The 26,803-nt window shown below is 39.0% G+C and overlaps 1 long non-coding RNA gene across 3 annotated transcripts in view; it reads right to left on the reverse strand.

Moving 5' to 3' along the window:
* Window positions 1-1,089: 1,089 nt before the first annotated feature.
* The window catches only part of LOC109680395 (uncharacterized), a 34,435-nt gene continuing 8,721 nt past the window's right edge, over window positions 1,090-26,803 (reverse strand). For 2 of the 3 annotated variants that reach the window (XR_012435599.1, XR_012435597.1), the window contains 3 exons: window positions 4,299-4,455; window positions 3,465-3,551; window positions 1,090-1,748 (listed from right to left, as the gene is read on the reverse strand). This is a non-coding gene — a long non-coding RNA (uncharacterized lncRNA). Of the gene's footprint in view, window positions 1,749-3,464; window positions 3,552-4,298; window positions 4,456-6,518; window positions 6,571-26,803 lie in introns of all 3 variants that reach the window. The other variant, XR_012435598.1, reaches the window with a different exon arrangement.

A 26,803-nucleotide genomic window follows, 5' to 3' on the forward strand; every position in this document is an offset into this window, starting at 1 on the left:
GGGCCTCCAGTCCAGGCAGGAGAGAGTAGCTTTCCAGAATTGCTCTTTGGAGCTGAGGAAGTAAATGCAAGGAAGTAAATGCACCTCCCATCCCAGTGGAAAGAAGACCAAGTCTTAGGTGAGATTTACAAGTCAGGCTGGGATGGGGTTTGCTTAGCCTGGGGGAAGTCCCAGGAGCAAGAGCAAGCCCTGCCCAGGTGAGGACTTTCTTCATGATGGCCACAGGAAAGCACGTGACTGAGGGCAGAGGGAGGAGGGCATAAATGGCTGTTTTTTTGTTTGCTTTGTTTGTTGTTTCTTGGTTTTTAGTTAAATGTTCAGGCCTGAAAAGAAGTGCTGATTACAGTCGAAATCTCCCATATTCTATCATTTTGAGCTTGTACATTTTCCAGCTCTGAGCTGACGAAGGAACATCACAGTTTTAATTTGGATTTTAAAGATCAGTCCAGAAGTTGAAGCCAAGTGGCTTCCCTAAGGCTCCTGCACTGCAGTGCCACCGCTGGCCACAGGGGTGCAGTGCAACTCAGCGGACAGTGGGAACGGGGAAGTCTGGCCCAGGGTGGAGGGGAGGGGCTCCAGGAAAAACCCTCCCCAAAGCAGTAACAAGCTCCTTGAACCACGTGGAACTATTAACCCCACTTCTACCCCTCCGCCCTTCCATCCTTTCCGTCCCCTACTCCCTCTACCCCTAATTCTATCATAATTTGTGTAAAACACAAAAATATTTGTGAAGTGACAGTTTCTACAGGGCTTAATACATGTTCCCTTACTGCAGCATACAGTGGGCTTGTTTTGTAAAAAATTAGAAATAACCACAATATCAATGATCAAGAGCTGACAAAATGACTTGTGAAATGTTCAAAGAGAGATAATGCAGACTTTTAAAAAAAATCTGTTTTAGATATTACTTAAAGGTAGAAAATGTTAAGTGAAGAAAAGCAAGCCAGGTGTGGTCGTGCATACCTGTAATCGCAGCACTTAAGGAAGCTGAGATAGGAGGTTGGCAAGTTCAAGGTCACATAGTGAGGACCTATCTAATAAATAAATAAATAAAAGCAAAATCCAGACAAAATATAGTGAGATCTTCATTTTATTAAGTGCTTATTAAAATATATTTACAACCAAAAACTTGAATGTGGTTGATGTGCTCACTGTATACTAGTGAATATAGTAATCTTAAACTGGCAGAGACCACTATGGGAAGGTGACAGGGAAGTAGTGAAGAAGTCTGGTAGAGATGAATCAATTCAGGTTGTAATACACTTGTGCATGGAAACAATGCTAGGAATCTAGCTGTATAGCTATCCGTATCTCAACTAGCAAAAACTCATTGTTTTTCTTATTATCTTTTATATTTTTCTTCTACAAAATCAGAGAACAGGTTCTGCCAAGGAGGTGGGGGGTGGGGGGCTGGCCCAAATAATGTATACACATGTAAGTAAATGTAAAAACGATAAAAAAAAAAAAACGTATTTATACAGAATAAACAGTCTCTAAATGGTAGGATTATAGTTGATTTTCATTTTCTTCTTGATGGTGTTTTATAATTTTATAAAATAATGAATATGAATGCCCTGTACTTAGAAGAAAATTAATGAAGGCAATGCCAAAACAAACAACCCTAGGAAGAGGATGACTGACTTGACTGCAGTCAGAAAGGGAGCACAAGACTGACTCCAAACTTGCGTCTTGACAGGCTCGTCCCCGATCCAGGCCGATCACACGAGGCTGTGATCTCACTCACGAGGCTGTGAAAGAGCAAGTAAATTCAATAACACGGTAGATGGGATCAGAGATAAACCTTCCTTTTCTTCTGAATGCTTTCTGTATTTTTCAGATTTTCTATGGGAGGCATGTGTGGACTTTATTTAAAAATATTAAAAAAAATAGCAGGTGCAGACTGACCACAAAATGAAAAACAAGCACAAGTAAATGAATAGGAAGCAAAAAAGGAAGACTTGAAGGTAGGTTTTTATACTTTTTTTTTTTTTTCAGTACTGGGGTTTGAACTCTGGGCACTGTAACACTTAAGCCACTCCACAAGACTTTTTTTGTGTGTGTGTTGGGTATTTTTTAGATAGTGTCTGCCTTTTTGCCCAGGCTTGTCTCAAATTGTGACCCTCCTGATCTCTGCCTAGGAGTAGCTAGGATTACAGGCATGAGCCACAGGTGCCTGGCTAGACAACCATTTAGAAGTAGCTCTTCCTGCTCCGTTGAACATTTGGTTTTCGTTTGGTTTGGTGCTGGGTGTTGAAGTCAGGGCCTGTGTCCTCTAAGCATGTGCTCTTCCACTGAGCTATAGCCCCAGCTCCTTGCTTCAGTTTGAACCAGGATCCTAACTGTCCAGACATAATTTAAGATAGCTGTCAATTTTATGCTAGAATAACTACTTTAATAAATGTCTTCCCAATCATAAAACATCAAAACAATTAAACGTTAAAACTTTTTAATGAGTACAAAATCATGTGATTTTTATGGAAAAGAACTGGTAATGTCTGCACTTAGAACTGTAAATGTTTTGTAATATAGTCTTCTAGACATAGATACAGGGTTTTTTTGGGGAGAGGTTGCTGGGGATCAAACTCAAGCCTTGCACATTCTAAGCAAGTACTCTACCACTGAGCTACATCCTCTGTCCCAAAACAGATATTTTAGCCAGACGCTGGTGGCTCACGCCTGTAATCCTAGCTACACAGGAGGCAGAGATGAGGAGGTTCAGGGTTGGAGGCCAGCCCCAGGCAAGTAGTTCATGAGACCCTATCTTGAAACAACCCATCACAAAAGAGGGCTAGTGGAGTGGCTCAAGGAAGGTGTAGGCCCTGAGTCCAAACCCCAGTTCTGCCAAAAATAAAAATAAAAAAGACATTTTTAAACAAAGAAGAAACCAATTGTTTTGTGAGGTGCCAATTCACACAAATATATGTTTTGACCCTTTCCCCATGTCTTTAATGTGCTGATGGCTGGTTACATACTTACCTCAGCATAAGTGTGCACTCTAACTTATTCAACCCGTCTCCTGTTGTTAAGTCTCTGCTCATTTTTTAGTTTTTATTCATTAAGAATAATTAGATTGATATCCATAATTACTTTTGTCTCTGTATCTTACTAAGCTTTCCTTTGCTGTGACAAAATACCTTAGACAGTCTACTTAAAAGGAGGGAAGATTTATTCTGGCTCGTGGTTTCAGAGGTTTCAATCTGGTCTCTTTCCCCATTGTTTGGGGCTTGTGGCAAGACAGAATATCAGGGTGTGTGGGGGGGTTCACGGTGGAGCAAAGCTGCTCACTTTATGGTGGTCAGGAAGCAACAAGAAGAAAGGAGGGACCAGGTTCTCCACATACCCCTCAAGGGCATACAGCCAGTGACCTAACTTCTTTCCACTAGGTCCCATCACAGTAGTGCCCCAGAAAGGCACCATCAGGTGGTTCAGATCCTAACTATAACAGTGTCTGATTATTTTCTTACCATTGATTGCTAGGATGGAATTGTTGGATGGAAGACTCAACTCTTCATCAGAAGGGGTGCGGCCTTCTGCTCTGTCCTTAGCGGTATCTATTTAGAATATTATTGTGTTATAGTTAGTCTTGAAATAAGATAGGGTCAATCATTCCAGTTACTTTCCAAGTTGTTTTGGCTTTTCTAGGTCTTTGACATACTCATATTAATTTAGAATCATCTTCTCAATTTCTAAAAAAAAAAAAAAATCTGTAGAATTTTGACTGGATGTCATTGAACCTAGAAATCCATTTGGGAAGAAGTGACGTAATTTTAAATCTAACGTTATCTAATTTATAAAAATGAATAGAGTTTTAGATTTTAAAGTAGTGTTAGGTTTACAGGAACATACAGCATTCCCACAAACTCCACCCTGCTATTTCATCTTGAATAATATTTGTCACAACTGATGAACCAGTGTTGACAACTGAAGCCCATAGTTTGCTTGGCTCATGCAGGATATGAGTTTTGTAAGTGGTAAGTGACACGTATCCACCACAACAGCATCATACTAACAAGTGGTCCAATCGATTTGAGTTATCAAGCAAATCTATATTGTTTTTTGCCTATTAATCTCATAGCTTAAACCTTACTAAGCTCACTTTTTAGTTTGGGTGGCTTTTAGGTAGATTCCATTAGATGTTCTACATAGATGATCATATGTGTACAAATAAAAACAGTTTGATTTCTTTCTTTCTGGAACTTCTAGGAAATGTGATCCTTTATTCATAGTATGGTCCTTTCTTCTACTTTTTTTTTATTGTTGTACTGGGGGTACATTGTGACATTTACAAAAGTGCTTACAATATTTTATAGTTGAATTCACCCCCTCCATCATTCTCCTTTATCTCTCTTCCCTCTCTTCCACTTCTGAGCAGTAGCAGCAACAGCAAGATGGAGCTCTCAGTCAGCCATGCAGTCACCAAGTTAAACAGCCAGTTCTCCACAGTGCACTGTTTTGCTAAAAACCGTGATGTTTGGTAGGTTAGATGTATCGAATGCCTTTCTCACTGACAGTATTTTCAATTTGTGGTGGGCTTAGCATGTAACCCCATTGTAAGTTGAAAAGCATCTTTGTCTACTTTGCTTTTTCCCTATACCTACATACCTGTGACAAAGCTTAATCTAGAAATTAGGTACAATGAGAAATTAATAACAATAGTCAGAACATGGTATAATTGTAGCAATGTTTGTAATAAAATTTTGTGCTTTGGGACTACTGTTATGGAAAATAAGAGTTAACAAGAACACAAGCACTATGGTGCCATGACAATCAATCTGATAACTGAAGTGGCCCCAGAGTGATTAATATGTAGGCAGCATATACAGCACGGATACAACAAAGGAATGATTCATGGCCTGGGAAGGATGGAACAGGGCAGTCAAGATTATACCATACTACTCGAAATAGCATACAATTTCAAACATATGAAATGCTTATTTTTGGAGTTTTTCATGTCAGATTTTGGGCCATAGTCGACCAATGGTAATAGAAATCTTGAAGGGCAAAATGCAGATTCTGGGGAACTACTTTATATCAGACTTTGTTTAGATTTTGTGCATTTATGTTAGTGAGTGACATTTAGTCTATAGTTTTCGTGTAATATGTTTATTTGGTTTTGGTATTGGGGAGATGCTAACTCATGGAGTGATCAGAAATTACTTCTTCTTCTTAAATTTTCTGGAAAATTTGTTTACCATTGGAATTATCTCTTCCTTAAATGTTTGGTAGAGCTCACCAGTGAAGTCATTGGAGCTTGGAGTTTTGTCTATGGAAAAGCTTTAAACTATTAGTAAACAGAAATATGGTTATTTAAGACACTTAATTCTTCTGGGTGAGATTTGGTACTCTGTGTCTTTGTTTTCTAGTAGTTCACAAATTCTTAATAGTCATTTGACACATGTAACATGTTTTTGAACAGCATTGGATGAAGTAAGATAACTGTTTTGAAATTATTTAGAGAATTAATAAGAAGTCTTCATTACTTAGTCTGTGAAAACACTAGATTGTAAAGTACTGTGCAATTAAGTATTATTATTGCTCGTTTTCCCATAGTCTACAAAAGCTTTCCATATGCTTTAGGCTTACATTGTACTCCTGCTTTCATGTGAGATTTAGAGGACAGAATAACATCATGAAATGATACACAGGGAAACATTATCATGAAATGTGTAATTTTTGCAGCTTTTATAAATTACACCTAGTAAGTTAAAATGTCTAGTTTAATCATGAGTCATTGCACATAAATATTCTGGATAAGACTTTTCAAAAAGTGTACATTGGAGAAAGCTTTCTCAGTGTCTTGACTTTATTTAGAACTTTAGAAAATGTTCCAGTGAAAGAAAAGGTAGCAAAAATTATAGTCATTAGTGAACATTAAGAGCAAATGTTAAAATACCCTCTCGAAGCTGCAAATGTAAAACTGTCTCGAATGCCCGAATGCATGCTGAAATCTATCAAGCTCGACTATTTGATAAATGATAAAATAATTACAAGTTTTCAAAAGTGATGGCAGGAATCACAGTAGGTGCTTTTGGAGCACTGAACTCTATTCAACTGGGTTTTATTTTAAATAACTGGTAATAACTTAGTGAACAATTTAGCAAACTATTTCTTAAAACATTTTTCATCCATGGTAGATTTTTATTTTATTCATTTATCTATTTTAGTTCTGGGGATTGGACCCAGAGCCTCATGCATATTAAGAAAAGCACTCTATTAATTACTAACTATACCCCAGTCCCTGTGGTAGATGTTTAAAACGTATTGTAGGCTGGCAGAGTGGCTCAAGCAGTAAGAGTGCCTGCCTAGCAATTGTGGACCCTCTGAGTTCAAACCCAGATGCCACCAAAAATAAAACATAAAAAAATTAAAATGCATTGTATACATGGGAAGGAGGATAAATGTCAGAGAGCTTAAAGAGAAAGGTGAAACCAAGGGGAATTTTCCTTCCTAGAGCCATGCATTTCCTTATTCTGCCACTGTGCGGCAGTATAATGACAATCAGCCAAAAAAAAAATTACCTGATTCTTTCAAGACCACCTCATTAGTATTCACAGGTAATTGTCTCCAAGGCTGTAGAGATAAATGAAATAACTATGAATCCTTACTTGAGAAGATTCTATTTTCTTAATGATGAAAAGGGAAATGAAATGGGCTCTTTGATAAGTGTAAACCAATAGATAATTCTAGAAGGGCAAGCTTGCAAGTTATCATAAAAACACAGAAGAGGCTCAGATTTTGAATCAAACCCTATGCTGTATTTTGAGTCAGACAGGTTTGATTCATACTGTTACCACATGCTAGAAGACACAGAAACCAGTGAGCAGGAGAAATTGGACACCTGACAGCTTTTTAGTTAAGCAGTTTTCACAGCGCCTTCACAGAAACTCTCAGAAATTTCTACTTGACTTGAATAACTACATCTGAAATTTCCTGTAAGAAAAGCTGGTTACTTACTATTGTATCAATTTGGAGACTCCTGGGTTCAATGAAAACAAAGCAAGGTGCCTTTCCCATGGGATGACTCTATTAGACAGAGTCATCCCAGTCTTCTGCTACTTTCAAACAAATATGTCCTGCTGCTTGCCGGCCACAGTGAATTATCATTCAGGAGGGAAACTTTAAGACTTTCCTTTTTAGAAAACAATCCTAAAAGCTTTGACACTTGCTACAACAAAGATGAACCCTGAAGGCATTCTGCTAAGTGAAATAAACCCGTCACAAAAGGACTGCTACTGTATGAGTCCATTTATATGAGCTTCCTAGAAATAAACCCACAGGGACAAAGCAGAATGGTGGCTGCAGGAGCTGAGGGGATGGTGGACCGGGGGATTAGTGTCTAATGGGCACAAAATTTCAGCTGGGGAAGATGGGAAAGTTCTAGAGATGGTGGTGGCAATAGTTCAACAATGTGAGTGTACTTAAGATCACAGAATGGTGTAATTAAAAATGGTACATTTTATGTTATGTAGACTTGACTACATTAAAAAGAAACAAAAATCACAACAGCTCTTACTATTCCTTTTTTTCTTGTTATAAAATCAATATCTATGTATATTGTAGAAAGACCAATGGAAAGAAATTTAGAAGCACAGAGTTCACCATTGCTAACCTTTGCGCTCATTTTGCTAGTCATTTTGTTATGTGCTGATGTGTACTTGGGTGTGTGAGAGAGAATTTATTTTGCAACATGGCCTCTTTCTGAGACTATAAAACTCCACTGGAGAAAGATGTTAGTAATTAGCCTGACACTTCTTTATGCCACGTTACACCAAAGGACAAGGTAACTACCCCTAGGAAGTGACAGCAGGCTGTATTTGAAAAGATGATCAAGTGTGCAGTGAGAAAGGTGTAGTTATTTTTTCACTTGAGCCAAGTGGACAATGGTGACAATTACTCTTGTCAGAGTAGTAAGTACTCAGTGGCTTGACCTAAAAACTTCAGTGTTAGCTGTGGGGATAGACAATAATGTTTAAAGCAGAAACATATACATAAAACCCAAATTAAGGCAGTATTCAAGATAAAATTCTAAGAAAATATTTCAGCCATTTCATAAATAATGTGAATAGTAATGTGATGTTTCCTTTACTTGCTAAATATTTGTGTCTTTTGTTTTTGCTGAACTGGGGCTTGAACTCAGGGTCTTCACCTTGAGTCACTTCTGCCAGCCCTTTTTGTGATGGGTATTTTTGAGATAGGGTCTGTGAACTGTTTGTCTGGGCTGATCCTCCTGGTGTCTATCTACCTCTTGAGTAGCTAGGATTACAGGTGTGAGGCACCAGTCCTGGCAGTGTGTTTCTCTAATTTGGAAAAAATGTTCTGAATGCAGGAAAATGCCGAGGATAGTATAGAGTATAATAAATACCCACATATCTGTCACTCAAGATTAAGCAACAGTATCGTAGTCAAATGAGCTCCTGAGTTTTAACAGTAAAACACTCCACTCCACCCCACCATTATAGGTGGGGTCACTGCCCAGGCCCAGTGTGTGCTCTCTGTCCCTAGGCAACCTCGTTCATGTTTCAGTGTGTGTTTGGTCATTTCAATACAGATGTACGTAGTCATAAAAATAGATTACAATATTTTGTGTTTTTAAAGTTTGTATTAATGGTTGCATGCTATCTATATGTCTTCCTCTGCATCTTTTAAAACTTTAAACTAAGCCAGGTACTGGTGGCTCATACCTGTTTTCCTAGCTATTTGAGAAGCTGAGGATTGTGGCTCGAGGCCAGCCCAGGCAAATAGTTTGCAAGACCCATCTCCAAAATAATAATTATAGTTTTAAACTGGTTCATGTTACTAAGTCCATTCTTCTAAACCAGTGGTTGTCAATGGGAGGCAATTTTTGCCTCCTCTCAACAGTGCCAAGCTGAGGACTAAACCTTTACAACATGGGCTTTTGGTGACATTCCAGATCCAAACTACAGCAGTATTTAATCATATGGAAATGTCTCAACTTTTTTTATGGTATTGACCATTTCACACTTATTATGAAAAACAATGACACTGCACCATAAAGCATATCTCTTAACAAACCAAAATAGCTATTTTAGAAATATTAAACATCTATTGAACACTTACTGTGTGCTTGGCATTACTGTAAGTGTTTTTCATCTGTTAATTACTTAACAGCTCCATGAGTGAAGTGCCAGAATTACCCAATTTTACTGATGAGAAACTAAGTAGTGAAATAATTTGCTCAAGGTTATGCAACAAGCAAGTGTCTGACTGTGCCAGGGTGTGAACCCAGGCTGTCTGGGATTGGAGCCGCTTCTGTAATGACACATTCCCAGAAACATAGGTCATACCATTTTGGCTTATGTTCAGAGCCTAGCATTGTGGATTTTGCATCCATTAAAAGACCTAACAGAAATGGACTCGAGAATGAGAAGGAAGGATGCCAGATGGAGTCTCCTGCATTTGCTGTGCTTCTACTAAGCACAGACCCCACCTTTCTAAGCCTGCTTCAGCCACACACAGGCACTTGGAACACTACACTATGAGCTCCACATGAAACTCAGAAAGAATCTGGCCACTCAATGCTATATTTAAAAAAAAATTAAACTGAAGATTTGGAAGTAGGTTGAGTTATTATCTAAACACATGAAAAATAGATGCTAACACCTTAGTGACATTTAAAAAGAAAAAAGAAAAAAACCTTGATGGTAACTTTAACGTTTATTGTGGTTTTGATTTTTCTTGAGTGTCATATTATATTCTGATGTGCTATGAAAGGTTTAGAGGCTTCCTTTTTTTGAAAAGTGTCTCATGTAGCTCAGGCTAGCCTTGAATTTGCTATGTAGCCCAGGCTGACCTTGAGCAATCTCGAGTTGACCTTGAGCTCACAGTGTAGTCAGTGCTGGCCTTGAACATGAGCTCCTCCTATCTTCACTTCCCAAGTGCTAGGATTACAGTCAGACATCGCCATGCCCATCTCTGAAAAGTGTAGTGACTTTCATCCTGTGGTATTTACTGACTGCTTTCTAGAAATCTGTAACCTTGTGAGAGAAAGCAAAGCACACATGTGTAAGGCAGTTAAATAGCAATACAAGGCCAGATAGAAATTTAGCAGCTACAAAAGGAATAAGAACTTTTAAAACTCAGAGAAACTGGACAATGAGGTATCTGAATTGGCTGGAATTTTTTTTATGAAGGAGAACAATTTACATTAAGCCAGAAAAATGGCTTTATTACAAAATCCCTCTGTATTACAAAAGAGGAAAGGCACTTTATGTAAGTTTGAAATTTAAAGAAGCTAATGTTATACTCAGAGATGGGCCAAACAGTTTCTGGCAGCTTTAGATTCATGCTCTTCGGCCTGGGGAGATTCATATCTTCTCCCAGAATCTACGTAGCAATCCAGGGAAATGATGCCATTCTCAGCGTGTCAAAACGGAGAAAGTGATGTGAGGCACCTTAGTTAAGATCTGCCAGGTTTCGCCACTGTAAAGTCCTTGTTTTCTCCTTCTTAGTTGGTTAGTATTTTGTGGAGTGATATTCTAAGATTTTATGTCAATACCTTGCTCCCTCATCAGAGTTCTACCCTCTGCATTGGTCTCCTTGAACAACCCCCATCTTGATTCAACCTCCTCAATGTTTGCAAACTGGAGATTGTCTATCTCCTACATTCCTTCTACATGTATGATTTCTGCATTTATTTATTTGTCATATAGAAGGACTCATGAGTGTTTTTATTTGTTCTGTCTTATTTATTTAATTATAATTAATTTATTTGAGACAGGGGTCTCGCTGTCTTCTCGCTATGTTGACTCCTTGGGTTCAAGTGATTATTCTGCCTCAGCTTCCCAAGTGTTGGTACTACAGGCGCGGGCCACTGTGACTGGCTTTTTGTTCTTTTTCCTCCTGTAATCTTCAAATTGTACCGGATTTATCGAGTGGGAACCCCTTCAAGATGGTTCCTGTGTTTTCTTGACATGTTCCCATTATTTTTTGAACACTTCCTAACTTTTTGGCATTAGACATCCCATGCCCATTTAGCGCCTTCCCTGCTCCAGCCTGGAATCATCCATTTTCCCAACAAGCCCTAAGATCCTTTCAGTGGAGTGTGGTATTTAGAAACCAGTATCTGGGGACCTGGTATGCTCATTGCCACTGTGAGACAGACAGTTGTTGCTTTTGGCCTTCTCAGTGGACAGTTAGTAAATATGTGTATATACACACACACATCTGTAACTATCTGCAAATCTCCATGTGTATAAAAACATGAGTTGATAGGATCCCTACAATTCTAATCCAATACCTTAGGCTTCCTTCTAGTTTTCCCACTCTCCATGTCAGTAAATACTTTCTCCAACCTTTTCAATGTGTTTACTTATCCAGTCAATTGATTTACTTATCTGCTCAGTGTAACAATCCCCAACACACAGCTTGAACCCTCTGCTTTCTACCCCCACTCTCCATCTCTGCAGTACCTTGAGTTTTTACCTATAGGTCTCTGCATGGCTACCCCTTACCCCTTTACTTCACCCCATGTTCTTGGATGCTACAAAGCATGAGAACATTGCTTCTTAAAGGGGGAGCTATTAGTGTTTTAGATGGTATGAGTCTTCATTATGTAGAACTCTCCTATACCCTGCAGGAAGTTTAGCTTCTCTGCTGCCCACCACTCATTGCTAGGAGTGTTCCCAGTCCCAGCAACAGTGAGAAATGTTCTCACACATTTTGTATGCTGCCTTTGAATTCAAACTGTGGCCCTTGGACCAGTAACTTTGGTGCTATCTAGGAACTTTTTAGAAAATCAAAAGATAGGGTCACACTTAGAGAATCAGAAACTGTATTTTTTGGTTTATTTATGTATTTATTTTTACTATACAGTTTTTTGTTAGCATGTATTATTTGTTCAAAAGGGTTTCATTATGATATTTCCATACATGCATATAATGAACTTTGATCCTACTCACCCCCTCCATTACTTTTTCTTATCTTTCCTCCCCTCCTCCCATTTTTAAAAGCAATTTTGATTGGTTTTATTATACTATTGTCACACATGCATATAAAATACTTCAGTCATATTCATCCCCGGTCAACTTCTCCACTACCCACTTTCTCCCATTGGTCCCGCCTCCCAACAGGCCCCTTTTTATGTTCATGTCATTTAAATAAATAATTAAGTAAATATTAGGTATAGATTCCACATATGAGAGAAACATGCAATACTTGTCTTTCTGAGTCTTATTTTGCTAAACATGATGATCTCCAGTTCCATCCATTTTCCTGCAACTGACATAATTTCATTATTCTTTACAGTTGAATAATTTTCCAATGCATATATATATATAATTTTGAAACTATATATATATAATGAATATATATATATATAAATTATACATATATATAAATTACATATATATATATATATATATATAATTTTTTTACCCATTCATTGGCTAATGGCACCTAGGGTTATTCCATAGCCTGGCTATTGTGTATAGTGCTGCAATAAACATAGGTGTGTAGGTATCGCTATTGCATATAGACTTGTATTCCTTTGGATATATGGCTAGGAGTGGCATAGCAGGATCATAAGGCAGTTCTATTTTTAGTTTTTTGAGGAACCTCCATACTGCTTTCCATAGCAGTTGCACTAATTTCTTTTCCCACCAAAAATGTTGATGTTCCTTTTTTGGTAGCTATTCCGACTGGGGTAAAATGGAATCTCAGTGTCATTTTGATTTGCATTTCCTTTATGGTTCAGGATATTGAACATGTCAGAAACTACACTGTAACAAGATCTCAGGTGATTTTCAAACACACTGAAGTTTAACAAGCAGGGATGGCCCACCTGTTGGATGCCATTTCCTAGAGAAAGTCTTCCATATGAAGAGGCATGCACAGAAATGTTCACACTACATTCATAGTGCAGATCTCCTTGGTGACAACCACTAATTAGAGGATTTCTGCAAGACAAGGTTGTCATCAGTGAGATGCACTCACATGAGAGATGAGTTGACTGGACCCCTCCTGGCACCATTCCCTGTAGCCTGTTGCCTAGAGATGCGTCAATAAACTTGCCTTTTTATTCAAGCAGGTTGGTGTTGAGTTTAAGTTACATACAACTGAAAGAGCTCTTAGAAGACATGATTGGAATCGACTGTTGTATACTGCTGGGCCAGTCCTACTCTAAAAATCCCAAATCTGAAAAGCTCAAAATCCAAATCTTTTGAGCACCTACCCATCACATCTGACCTTGTGTATGGATTGCGGTCAAAACACCAGCACTAAACATGCTGTATAAAATTACCTTCAGCCTAGATGAGCACAAAACATGAATGAGTTTCCTATTTACACTTGGGTTCATCCCCAAGGTATCTTATTTTATATATGTGCCAATATCCCAAAGTCTAGAAAGAAATCTAAAATCCAAAATCCAAAACACTTCTGGTCCTTAGCATCTCAGAAGGGATACTGAATGCTTTTTTCTTCTTCAACTCTACATCCCACTGGTCTCAGGTGCCTTCTATCATTCCTTATTCTTGAATTTTCAGCACATCTTTCAAAGTGGCTTATTGGACAGATTGATTTTTTTATACTTCTTTTTGAGCATGACTTCAATCTGATAGCTGCTTTTGTTTTTCAACTAAATAAATAGCTGTATTAGACGATTCCCAGCTCTCATACTTGGATCTACAGATGTGTTCTAATGAGCTACCATGATTCTTCATCTGGATACATTTGATTTATAAACCATATTTCCTTTTCTAACTACAACAGTGAGTTTTATAATACTGTTATCCTTCCAAATTTTGGATGTGAATTGTGTTTTTTTTCCCCTTAGGCAGGGTCTTGCTATGCAGCCCAAGCTGGCCTGGAACTTAAAATCCTCCTGCCTCAGCCTCCTGAATGCTGGGATTATAGATGTGCACCACCACGCTGGATGTGAATTGTGAATCATGGAAGTGGGAGTGGCTGGTAGGAAATAAGGGCTAATAGAGAGAGAAGTCAATTTTATTACAATAACCTGTGAATTTCAATTATTCATGTAATTTTATCAGTGAGAGTAGTCAGGAATTCACTGAGCTATAGCTTTATGTTGAAGTTTTCCCTTTCAAAAGTTTTACATGGCAGCTTAATTATAATATTTTACTGCCTACTCAGAGGAATCTCTTGAAACTGGCTGCAGATTTCCTGAGTATCTGAGTTGAATGTGTCATTTTGTAGCCTAGGGCTAAAGGTAGAGTATCCAGTAGGAAACACAGTAAGGCACAAAGAAGATGCAATTTGAGAGAAATAAAAGTGAGCACTGACAAGCATCCTTAAGACTGTGACAGTAGACAAAATGAACAAAAGGAAGGGAAGATGACTCAGAAAACGCTAGTTTTTCACTTGTGGGTTTTTTTGGTTTTTTTTTTTTTTAATCTTATAGATGACCTATAGATGTTAGAGTGGGAATCCTACTTGGAGGCTGAGATAGGAATTGTTTGAGCCAGGAGTTTGAGACCAAACTGGGCAACATAGAGAAACCCTGTCTAAACAAACAAACTAACTAAGCCAGGCACCAGTGGCTCATGCCTGTAATCCTAGCTACTTAGGAGGCTGAGACAGGAAGGATTACAGTTTGAGGCCAACCTGAATAACTAGTTCTCAAGATCCCATCTCCAAAAGTAACCAGAGCAAAATGGACTGGAGGTGTGCCTCAAGCAGTAGAGTGCTTGCTTTGCAAGTGCAAAGCCTTGAGTTCAAGCCCAAGTCCCAGTAAAACAAAACAAACAAAAACAAAAAACAAAACCCTAAACCTCCCAGATGCCATGAAATCTTGAAGAATATGTTAAAATAAAAAATTGGTCCAGTCATATCAGAATGGGCTAAGAGCAGGGAACCTTTAACAAGCGGGTGTTCATGAGAGTAGAAACACAAACTACATGGAGCAGTCAAACAAAAACATACTCTTAGGAAAGAAACAGCAATGCAGTATCTCCCCTCCCCCCTTTTTAATGAAAGGGGAAAGAATTTGTCTTGGGATTTTTAGGATAATATGTTCTTATTAAAAGCTTAGAAAGATAATCAGCCCCAATTATTGCCCAATCGCCAGGAAATGTGCAGGTCTACTTAGCTTTCTAAAGAGAAAATTGGGTTGGATTAACGTAAACATTTTCTATGTTAGTAACAGGATGATTACAGAAAGGGAATAGCTGCATATTCGTTTTAGGGCATTTGGATTTTTCCTTTTCCAATAGAGATTATATCCTGCCAGCTAGTTAAGTAAAGCGTCTTAAAGACTCATTATCATGTGAGATAGTGGACCAAACATTATGGACCCTTCAGTGAGGAGGAGGACTAGGGCTTAGTGGCTACCATGTTAGAATGGTGACCATAGCAACCATGAGACAGTCTATGAGTTACCCAGCTTAGCGGTGTATGTATGTCTAGTCCAGGACATGGAGAAGCTAGCACATATATAGCAAGATACTTCCAAACCATACCAACTCTTGAAAACTCTGCTTTTAACCCTTCTTAGTCAGACGGGATTATTTCCCAATCCATGAACCATGTTTTCTACTTCTATGTCATTGTTGATACTTCTTTTTCATAGGAAATGTCTTTCTTTACAAATCTTGACCTACTGAAAATCTATATAATCTATTATTACAGTTTTGGTCAAATACTATTCTACTAAACCTTCCTGGTTTTAGCCCCAGCTAAATTACTTCCCTCTTAAAAATTTCTTACAACTCTAATTCATATTAGCTCTTGCATTTGTTTTGTTTTGTTGGTGGTGCTAGGATTTGAATTTAGGGCCTGACTTTTGCTAGGCAGGCACTCTCACTTGAGCCGCTCCACCAGCCCCTCATATTATTCCTTGTATACAGTGATTAGGTGAGAAATATTGATCTCCTTGGTGGATTGTGATCGTAAATGTGATATTGTGTTCACTTTTATGACTTTCTGAGGGCCTAATGCTATGTTAGGAATTTTTTTTTTTTTGTAGGACTGGGTTTGAACTCAGGGCTTCAGTTTCTTTACAGCATGAACCACACCTCCAATATATTTTGTTCTGGTTATTTTGGAGGTGGGGTCTTATGAACTATTTGACTATCCTTGAGTCTCCATCCTCTCAATTTCAGCCTTTCAAATAGCTAGGATTACAGATGTGAACCACCAGTACCTGGCTATTTGGTGTGTAAAATATTAAATGTGTGTAAAATATTAAATGGAAAAAGAAAGAGAGGAAACAATAAAAAAAGAAGGAAAAATAGAAGAAAGAAAATATGTATATGCATATACATGTACACATGTATATACACACACATAGTATACTCATCTGTATAAATATTACATGCAGCGAACCTGAGATTTCTCGTTCCAGATAAGATGGTAAACTAGGCATTGCTCCCTCTCATAAACAAACAATTCTGGAGATGCTAGAAAGAACATATTCATAATAGCCAGGAATTAAACACTGAGGGTTAAAGGTAAGATCTGAATAGAGAACCTAACAATTTTAAACTTTAGACCATTGACAAAGAAAAATAAGGACAAATAGAGTGTGTTGGGGATTGCTACCTGAAAAATAAAACCAAAATATAGGTTTCAAACAAGTAGAAGAAAATTTGATCTGTCAAATGTGAGGCAACAAAGAAAGTATGGCAAAAATAAAACTTGAAATATAGTCTCAAGACATCAGAAATTACAGTGTGAGTAGATTGAATTTATAAATCATGAGAATAGAATCTCAATGTGTTTTTAAATTAGACCCAGCAATGTGTTATTTACAAGTGATAGATTTAAAAGACAAAAAAATTGCTAACCAGCAAAATATGAACCAGAAGAAAGCTGGAATAGCAATTTTAACATAAAGTTTGAACTTAAGGCAAAGAAAAGTTTATAAGGGATGAGGTAATACTTTTTTTTTTTTGGTACCAATTTAGAGGGTGTTTTGGATGAGATTAACATTTAAATTAGCAAGCTCTGGGTGGAGAAGATAGGCCTCCATGATGTGGGCAGGCCTTGTCCAGTCAGGTGAAGGCCTGAATACAACAAAAAGGCCAGCTTCTACTAGCTATGTCAGCATCAGCATCCCTCCATGTCCAGTCTTCTGCCCACACTAATGGCTCGGATTGGACACTCTTCATGATTAAATATATAAGCACATACACACACACAGATACACACACGTATCATCAATTCTGTTTCTATGGAGAACCCTGATACAAAGGATAAAATGGATGATTTCATATGAGTAAAAAAAACAATGGATCAAGAAAATATATCGTAAACATACACACCACCAATAAATGAAGAAATATGACCTAAACAATGTACACTCAAAGTACAGAGAGCAAAAACTAGAATAATGGAGATAAATTTTACAAAGCTCAACAACAATAGTACATCTTACAAGATGGCTTTAGAAATTTTGGATAAGGCAGATAAGAAATAAGCAAGCACAATGTTTGAATAAGAAAAGAGTGAGTTTTATCTTGTCTTTCAATGTATCTAACTTCCCCTCATGCCAAAGCAAATATCCATTTGTTCAAGTACCTGTGGAACATTTACATCAATTGATGGTGTAATAGGTCACAAGAGATGCCTCAAGCTGATCGCTGGGTGGCCCTTAGCTACTTGAGAGGCTGAGATCAGGCTGTTGGAGGTCACCCTGGGCATATAGCTCTCAAGACCCCATTTCCAAAATAGTGGGAGCAAAACAGACTGGAGGTGTGAGTGGTTCAAGAGGTAGAGTGCCTGTTTTGCAAGTGTGAAGCCCTGAGTTCAAGCCCCAGTGTCACTAAAAAAAAAACAGGCTCAAAAAAAATTAGTATCACATGCTTTCTGAAAAACAATCCAAAAAGTAATTGGTAACAAAAAGGTAAATTTAAAAAGATCTATCAACAAAAAAGTACCAGGGCACCTAGGATTTAAAAGAAATCAAAAGGAAATTATAATCATTTTCTTTGAATATTTATCTGTGTCAGTTCTTTGAAAACTAGATTTAAAATGCTTTCTTCAACAGTATATACATATATACTTTTTGGTGGGACTGAGGTTTGAATTCAGGGCTTGAGCTTGCAAAGTAGTCTCTACCACTTGAGCCAGTCTTCCACTCCATCTTGATCTGTTTATTTTGGAGATGGCGGGGGAGGGGGTTCCCACAACTATTTGCCCAGGCGGGCATCAAACCTCAATCCTCCCCATTCAGCCTCCCAAGTAGCTAGGATTACAGGCACAAGCTTCTGAAGCCAGAATGCTTCAGCAGTATTTCAAAACCAAACAACAACAAAAAGAAGGAATGAAGGAAGGAATAAATGAAGGAATAAAGGAAGGAGAGAGAGAAAGAAAGAAGGAAGGAAGGAAGAGATAGAATAGAAAACAGTATTTGTGTTTCCTACACCTGGGAACCTAGAGGCAAAATCAATTCAGGACTCATAATCTGAACTTTTGATTTGGGGTATTTTTGGACCACACAGAAAAAATTAAACTTGGCTCCATATTGGGTGTGGAGTTAGTGATTTTCAGGAGAACTCTTTATTTTTCAATACTTATCATTCCACCTACAGTTAAGATTCAAATAGAATCTCGTTTCTCAATGTGGGGGTTTTGGGAGGTGGTAGAACCATGAAGAGGTGAGGTCTGGTGGGAAGCAGATAGGTCATGGGTCACACATAGCCCTTGGAAGGGATTAACGCTAGCTTTGTGGAATAGCTCTCTCAAGAATGGGTTGCAGCAGGATGTAGTAGCTCACATCTGTAATCCCAGCATGTGGGAAACTGAAGTAGGAGGAGCAAATGTCAGCCTGGGCTACCTAGTCTTTGTCCCAAAACAAAACAAAACAACAAAAGAAAAGTAAGTTCAGCTGTCTGTGTTCTCTCTTGCTTCCTGTCTTGCCATGTGATCTCTCCCTCTTGCATGTGCTCCAATGATAACATCTACCAAACCGTGTTGTAGCTAGAAGGCCCTCACCAGAGTCCAGCTCTTGAACCTTAAAAGAGCTAACTAAACCTCTTTACTTTATAAAGTAGTTTCAAGTATTTTTGTTACAGGGAAACAAAATGAACTAAGACATTTCCTCTGTCTCCTCCCTTATTCTTCTAGTGTTTTCTTCTAAGGGTTTATTTTATTTCGTCTCTTCATAGAGGATCCATTGGAACCCAGGTTCTAGGCCACCAGGGATCAGTGGGTGATTTCAAAATAAGTAGTATCTCTGACACTCATTTGTTCCACTTTCCTTTTTTTTCCTTTTTTTTTTTTAAATTGAGATATAGTTCATATACTGTAATCTACCTTTTTAAAGTATGCAGTTGACTGGTTTTAGTATATTTACCAGGATGTACAACCATCACCACTATCTAATTCTAACATTTTCCTTACACCAGAAAAAACCCAATTCCCTTAAAAATCATGCAACATTCTCCTTTCTCTCTGACCCTTGGAAACCAATAAATATCTTCTGTCTATAGGGATTTGTCTATTTTGATTCTGCACATTTCATGTAAATGCAAGTAAGCAATATCTTTTGTATCTGACTTCTTTTATATAATATGCCATTGTCAAGGTTCATCCATGTTATAGCATGTATCAATACTTCATCCCTTTTATGGACAAACAGTATTTCATTGTATTGACATACCACATTTTTTGCACCATTTTCAGTTGGTAGACATTTGGATTGTTTCCACTTTTTGGTTATTCTGACTAATGCTGGGATGAATAGCCATGTACAAGTTTCCATGTGGGCATATGTTTTCATTTCTCTTGTCTATGGGTGCAATTGCTGGGTCATCTGGTAACTCTAGGTTTAATCATTTGAGGAACTGCCAGACTGTGCTCCAATAGTGGCTGTGCCAGTTTACATTCTCTTCTTACTGTTTTTTGGTACTTAAGTAATTCTCTTACTTTCCTATAAAGTACCAGAATAGATAAAACTCATTTATGCTGTTAGAATTTAGAATTACCCGTGAGGGGAAATAGTGACTGCAAGGGGGCACAAGGATGCTTCGGGATTCTGTCTCCTGACATGGGTGCTGATTACATGAGTCTATTCAGTTTGTGGAGATTGAGATGTACACTTACAATATGTACCCTAGTGTATATGTGTATTAATTTTTTAAAGTTAAAAGAAAAAGTTATCCAAATTTTGTGTATGCATTCCTAGACAGTTTTTTCCTTGAACCTTATCATCTGGTAATTCCTAATACAGGAATTTCTCTAGAAAAATAGAAAAAAAGGAGCCAGATAGAGTGGTATATGTTTATACTGCCATCTATGAGGGAAAGGTAGAGGGAGGATTGTGAATTACAGGCCAGCTCTGGCCAAGTTAGTGAGACCCTATTTCAAAAACAAAATACAAACTAATGAGTTGGGAGTGTGACATGTCCTAGTCCTGGTTCAATCCCTGTACCAAAAAAAAAAAAAAAAAAAAAAAGACATTGTGTCCCATTTAAATTGTAAGGACAATATAATGTTGATGTTAAGACATAAAAATACCATAAGAAAAAGAACCTACTTTGTGTATGAGCACAGATGCAAAATAATCCTAAATAAAATGTAAGATAATAGAACCCAACACCCTATTAAGAAGAATATATAAGAATTTTTGTAGAATTCTACCTAGGGTAAGAATATATGTACATATATTCTCTCCTAGGGAGAGTTCTACACTGGGCAGAATTATATATTCTACCCTAAAAAGAATATATTATAATCACATAGAGTTAATAAATACTAGTAATGTAAATTTAGTTCAACAGAAGACCTACCAGTAAAAATCATCACACCAAAGGGACATTAACAGAAAAGACAAAACAAAACAAAACACACACATGACCATCTCAGATTCAGAAAAAGCATTTTGTAAAGTCCAATACCATGTCATAACTTTTTCTTGGTGGTCTCTGGCCCGCAGCCAGGGCATTCCTCTGAAAGCTTCAGTAGGATACATAGGGTCATGGCTTTTAAATAAATATGCTTTCTAAGAATATAAGGGATTTTTTTGTCTTTTTAAAAATGTCTTTTATTCATATGTGCATACAATGTTTGGGTCATTTCTCCCCCCTTCCCCCTGCCCCCTCCTTTTCCCCTCACCCCCTCCCTCTCCCCCCCACCTCCTCGCTACCAGGCAGAAACTGTTTTGCCCTTATCTCTGATTTTGTTGAAAAGAGAGTATAAGCAATAATAGGAAAGAAGGGTTTTTGCTAGTTGAGATAAGGATAGCTATACAGGGAGTTGACTCACATTAATTTCCTGTGCGTGTGTGTTACCTTCTAGGTTAATTCTTTTTGATCTAACCTTTTCTCTAGTTCCTGGTCCCCTTCTCTTATTGGCCTCTGTTGCTTTCAAGTTTCTGCTTTAGTTCCTTTGCATTGAGGACACTGAATGCTTTCTTGGTTTTTTAGGTGTCTTGCCTATCCTCATACCTCTCTGTGTGCTCTCGCCTCATCATGTGATCAAAGTCCAATCCCCTTGTTGTGTTTGCCCTTGATCTAATGTCTGCATATGAGGGATAACATATGATTTTTGGTCTTCTGGGCCTGGCTAACCTTGCTGAGGATGATGTTCTCCAGTTCCATCCATTTACCTGCAAATGATAAGATTTCATTCTTCTTCATGGCTGAGTAGTATTTCATTGTGGATTTTTTTTGTCTTAACAGAGGACATCAACCAAAATGTACAGCAAATATATTTAACAAAAGCATTAGATGAAATATAATTTAGGAATACATTTGTTATGTGTAAAAGAAACCAAAATAAGAGCAGTATAACCACATGGGATTTATCTCATAACAGGAAGTGCACAGGTGGGCAGTAGTTGTACAGGGTCAGACATGACTCTCAAAGCTTGTGCTCTAGGCCTCTTCTAGTGCTCGGCTCCACCGGCCCACACATTCGGCTTTTGTTCCCATCATGTCAAAGCTGGCTTCTGCCTCTCTCAGCAACCAAAGTCCAGTCAGAATGGAGGAGATGGAGGCAGGGTAAAGAGAGCAGCACTAACACGGGTGCTCAGGTCTCACCATTGCATAGTGACTTACATTAGCTCTTTTCAAAGAACTAATTCTTTGTTTTATAGATTCTTTGCATTGGTCATTTAGCCTTCATTTTCTTAATCTCATCCCAGATATTTATTCTTTCCACCTTCTCATTTGAGATTTAACTTGTTTTTGTTTTCCTAAGAGCTTGAGGTGATTTATTTGAGGTCTCTCTCTCTTTTAGTGTAGGCACTCAGAGCTATAAACTTCCCTCTCAGAACTGCTTTTGCTGCATTCCATAGGTTCTGGTATGTTGTATTTTAATTTTCATTTGCTTCTAGGGATTTTTAAATTTCCTTCCTGACTTTTTCAGTGACTCACCGATCATTCAAAAGTTTATTGTTCAATCTCCATCTGTTTGTATAATTTCTACAGTATGTCTTACTATTGATGCCAACTTTTCTTCCATTATATTTCATTTTGGTTTTCTTTTGTTTGTTAATACTTGTTCTGTGATCTATTTTGGAGAAAGTTCCATGGGCTGTTGAGAAGAATGTGTATTCTGCACCTGTTGGAAGGAATATTCTGCAGATGTCTGTTAAGCCCATTTGCCCGATGGTGCAGTTTAAGTCTGAAGTCTCTTTGTGAATTTTTGTCTGGATGGTCTATCTATTGATGCAAGTGGGGTACTGAGGTTATCCAACTAGACATATCTGTTCCTTTATATCCAATAATGTTTGCTTTATGCAGTTGGTGCATCAATATTTGGTGCATGTTTATTTGCAATTACCATATCTTCCTGAAGAATTGTTCCCTTTATTAATATATAGTGATTTTCTTCATCTCTTCTAGTTTTGACTTGAACTCTACTTTGTCAGATATGAGTATAATTACTGCTTGCTTTCAGTTTCCTCTTGCTTGGCATATCATTTTCCATCCTTTCACTTTCAGTTTCTGTGTGTCTTTTGCCAGTGAGGTGTGTTTCTTGCAGACCATAAATAGTTGGATTTTTTTTTTTTAATGTTTGGCCATACTGGGATTGGGTCTTTTTAAATATAATCAGCTAACTTGTATCTTTTAATTGGAGAGTTAAGACTACTTACATTTAGGGTTATTACTGAGCAGTGTTTGCTGACTCCTGTAATTTTGTTGGTTCTTTTCTTGCTTGTTTTGTTCTTTCTCTATTGTTCCTCTTGAACGTTTGCTGGTTTACTGAGTTGAGAATGATTGATTGTTTCATTTTTCTCATTTATTTATCTATTTCTCTTCTGGATTTTATTTTTTCCTCAACCTCTTGCATTTGTGACTGTCTTTCTTGTCTGTGTGTAGGATTCCTCTAAGTATATACTGTAATGCTGGTTTAGTGGTCATGAATTGCTGCAAGTTTTTTCTTATCTTGGAAGGCCTTTATTTCTCCATTGATTTTAAAGAATAACTTTGCTGGCAATAGTAATCTTGGTTGGCAATTATTTACTTTCAGATCTTGAAATATATCATTTGACACTTTCATGTCTTTTACGGGTCTGATGCAATTCTGATGGGTTTGCCTTTGTATGTAAATTGATGTTTTTCATTTGTAGCCTTCAATATTCTTTCTTTGTTCTATAATCTCACCATTTTAATGACAATGTGATGTGGAGTTCTTTTCTGGTCATGTCTGTTAGGAAAAATGCTGCTCACAAAGAAAGCTCACAAGAAAATCTCACATCCAAGGGCAGGGTTTAATGACAGGCACGAGCCATCTGGCTGACCCGGGAAAGATGGCGCAGGAAGAGAGCGAGTCTGGGCCAGGCATGGCTTTTATAGAAGGGGGAGGGTAAGAGGTTGGCCCAAGCACAGGGGTCCTGTCTTAGAGCACAGGAAATTTTGCTAAAGGGTGGGGCTGTTATTGGGAATGGCTCCATTTTCCAAGAGGTGAGGACTGAGGATAAAATGGCTGCTGATTTATAAAATAGCAGCATTATTGTTCTATCATTCCCCATTTTTTCCTTAATAATGATGAAGGTAGGGGGCTGAGGATCAGGAATTGGGGCGAAGCATCAATCTCTTTAGCTACTTCCTGCTGGCAGGGGCAATTGTATGGGGCAGGATCCTCAGGCTCCTGTGGCATCCTGGATGGGGCCTTTACAGCAGTTTTTCCAGCGGTTTTGTAGAGATTGATATCCCTGGAGGTACAACTGGTTAAATTTTTGATTAGCAATAGCAGACATATGGTCTAAAAGAAATCCTTGTATTGTTATGATACAAGGGAGGAAGCTTAAGAATATGAGAGCAAGAAACTTAGGCATCAGGATGGGCATCAGCCAGGAGAACCACTGTGAAATGCTATTCCCTAGAGGATTCCAAGAGTCCTCCAACTCCCTTCTCCGTTTTTATAATTGATCCTGGAGTTGCCTAATTTAAGTTTTACTACTCCCGACTGGTTAACATAGAAGCAGCACTCTTTTTGTAAAAACAGGCAGAGACCACCCTTCTCTGCCATGAGCAGGTCAAGGCCTCGTTGGTTTTGGAGTACAACTGAGGCTAGGGAGTCAAGTTGTTTTTGTAAGGTTAGGATAGACTTGGCCATTGTTTGATGATCACTTATCAATTGATTAGAGAGTTTTGTGTAGTAGTGGACAAAGGTTCCTATTCCCGCAGCCCCTGTTCCCATGGCAGCTGTTATTCCCAGAGGAGCTAACAAGGGAATAGCCTGGATTGCCCTTTTAGATTAAAGGCGCGTGGTGAGGGGGGTGGGTAGGTCCTGATCTTCTGGAATTATATCCATGCCAGGAACCAAAAATACCAGAGTGCAGATACCCTTCCAGGCTTGGGGTAAACAGGGGTATACACTCTGACCGCATAGAGAGTCCCGGGAATTGGGGGGGGGGGGCTGGCATTGTTTCCGGTTTTGTTGGCCGCCCTAGTGGTGTGACATTTTTTGGCCACCAGGGAGCCTACCTCAACTATCCCTGAGGAACTCTGCAGGCAAAGAGGGGCTGGCTGGGAGCTGGGAATTGGGGAAAGAGTAGAGGCGGTGGGCCTGTTGGTGAAGCAAGAGTTTCAGGTAAAGGGTGTGGAAACGTTTATGGGGCTGGCGATGACCTGAGAAGGGCCAGTCTGCTGACACGTCCAACACCATGGGCTAGAGTAGGATTGGTGTGGTTGAGTAGTTGATGGGTGGTGCTTATGACCTGGAGGAGAAGGGTTTCAGAAAGGGACAGCGTGTGTAAAGGAATTTTAAGAGGCTTTCTGGTGGGAAAGAATAAGTCTTTTAGTCTTTTATCCTGGACTCCGCCTCCATCAGATATGCCAAGCTGTGAGAGGTAAGTCCAGCATACTTGATGCCCCCTTCTCCTGTGGCAGCAGTACCCAGCATGGTCACCTTTGCTGATACCCGTCCAATATTTTTTATTAAGATGTTGACATAAAGTGGTGGTGCTACAGCATGCCTTTTGCATGATGGTATATGCTGTAAATGGCCAGCATGAGCGGGGGGGAGGGGAGGGGAAGGGGGGCGCTTGCAAAGGTCCAAGTCATAAGAAAGAAGAGAGCACAAGGAGTAAGGCGCACAGGGAGAGGTATCCAAAACAGAAAGTTGCATGATGGGGCCATCTCCAGTCAGGGGGAGAAGTTGCCCACAGGCCAATACTTAGGAGAGAAGGGACAGGACAAGAATTACCCACAGGAAGGGATGGAGTGAAAGCATAGGTGGCGGGTTTACAATAAGGCAAAGAGAATGTTGGAAAATGAATAGATTTCTTCAGGAGTAAAGTCTGAGAGAGTACCTTGGAGGTGAAGGTTGGCTGTCCAATCTATAAAGCAGGGGTAAAGAAGGTATGAGAAAGGAGGGAGGCTGACTGTGTTGGGAGGTGGGAAGAGTAAAATCTCAGAGTAGAGTGTATATAGGACAGAGTAAAAGTGTGGGCAGGCACTGACAGGAAAGAATCGCGGGGTGGGGGGAGAAGTATAAAGAGTAAGAAGGTACGTCCCCAGGCATAGGGCTCCTGCCTATGTCCCAGGACTCTCCGTGGGTGTGTCTCCATCTTCTGGGATCCTGGGGAGGCGGGAGATCTTTATTTTTGTTGGTCTTGTAAGAAGATATTGTTAGGTCTTTTTTGGGGCTGCCAGTTTCAGATTTTGAACATGTACCCAGGAGGGAAATCCTGCTAGCTTAGCAGCCGTGGGGGTGGTGAGGATGACCTTAAATGGGCCTCTCCACTTTTCCTGCAGGTGGCCGGGTGTGGCTGCATTTTTTAGGTAAACCAGATCTCCCATTTGGAGGGAGGGAGTTATTTTGGTGGTGTCAGAGGCTGTGGTAACTGATCATGAGCACGAGACCAAAGGAGAGAGTGAAGAAAAGTGAGGAGAGGATTGAGGAGAGTGGGGGAAATGTTAGGGGGTTCTGGCTGAATTGTGATAAGGAGGAGCAGATGGCCATAAAGGGGCTCAAAGGGGCTGAGCATGAGTGGTCTTTTTGGAAGGGCCCGGAGGCGGAAAAGGACTAGGGGTAGGAGCTTTGTCAAATCTAGGTGGAACTTGAGGGAGAGTCTGGTGAGAGTATTTTTTAGTGTGCAATTGGCACGCTCAACTTTACCTGAAGATTGGGGGTGATAGGGAATGTGAAATATTCAGTGAATATTTAAGGCTTGTGCCAATTTTGGGGAAATAGAGGAAACAAACTCAGGCCCATTGTCTGACTGGATGGAGGCCGGGAGACCAAACCGTGGGATGATATCTGTGACCAAAATCATTGTTACTGTGGAGGCCTTTTTATTGGTCATAGGGAAGGCCTCCACCCATCCTGTGAAGGTGTCTACCAATACCAGGAAGTACTTAATCCTCTTTACTGGAGGCATATGTGTGAAGTCCACCTGCCAATCCATGGCAGGGAGACATCCCCTGGCCTG

This window comes from Castor canadensis, chromosome 9, assembly GCF_047511655.1.
Source record: "Castor canadensis chromosome 9, mCasCan1.hap1v2, whole genome shotgun sequence".
NCBI classification, from domain to species: domain Eukaryota; kingdom Metazoa; phylum Chordata; class Mammalia; order Rodentia; family Castoridae; genus Castor; species Castor canadensis.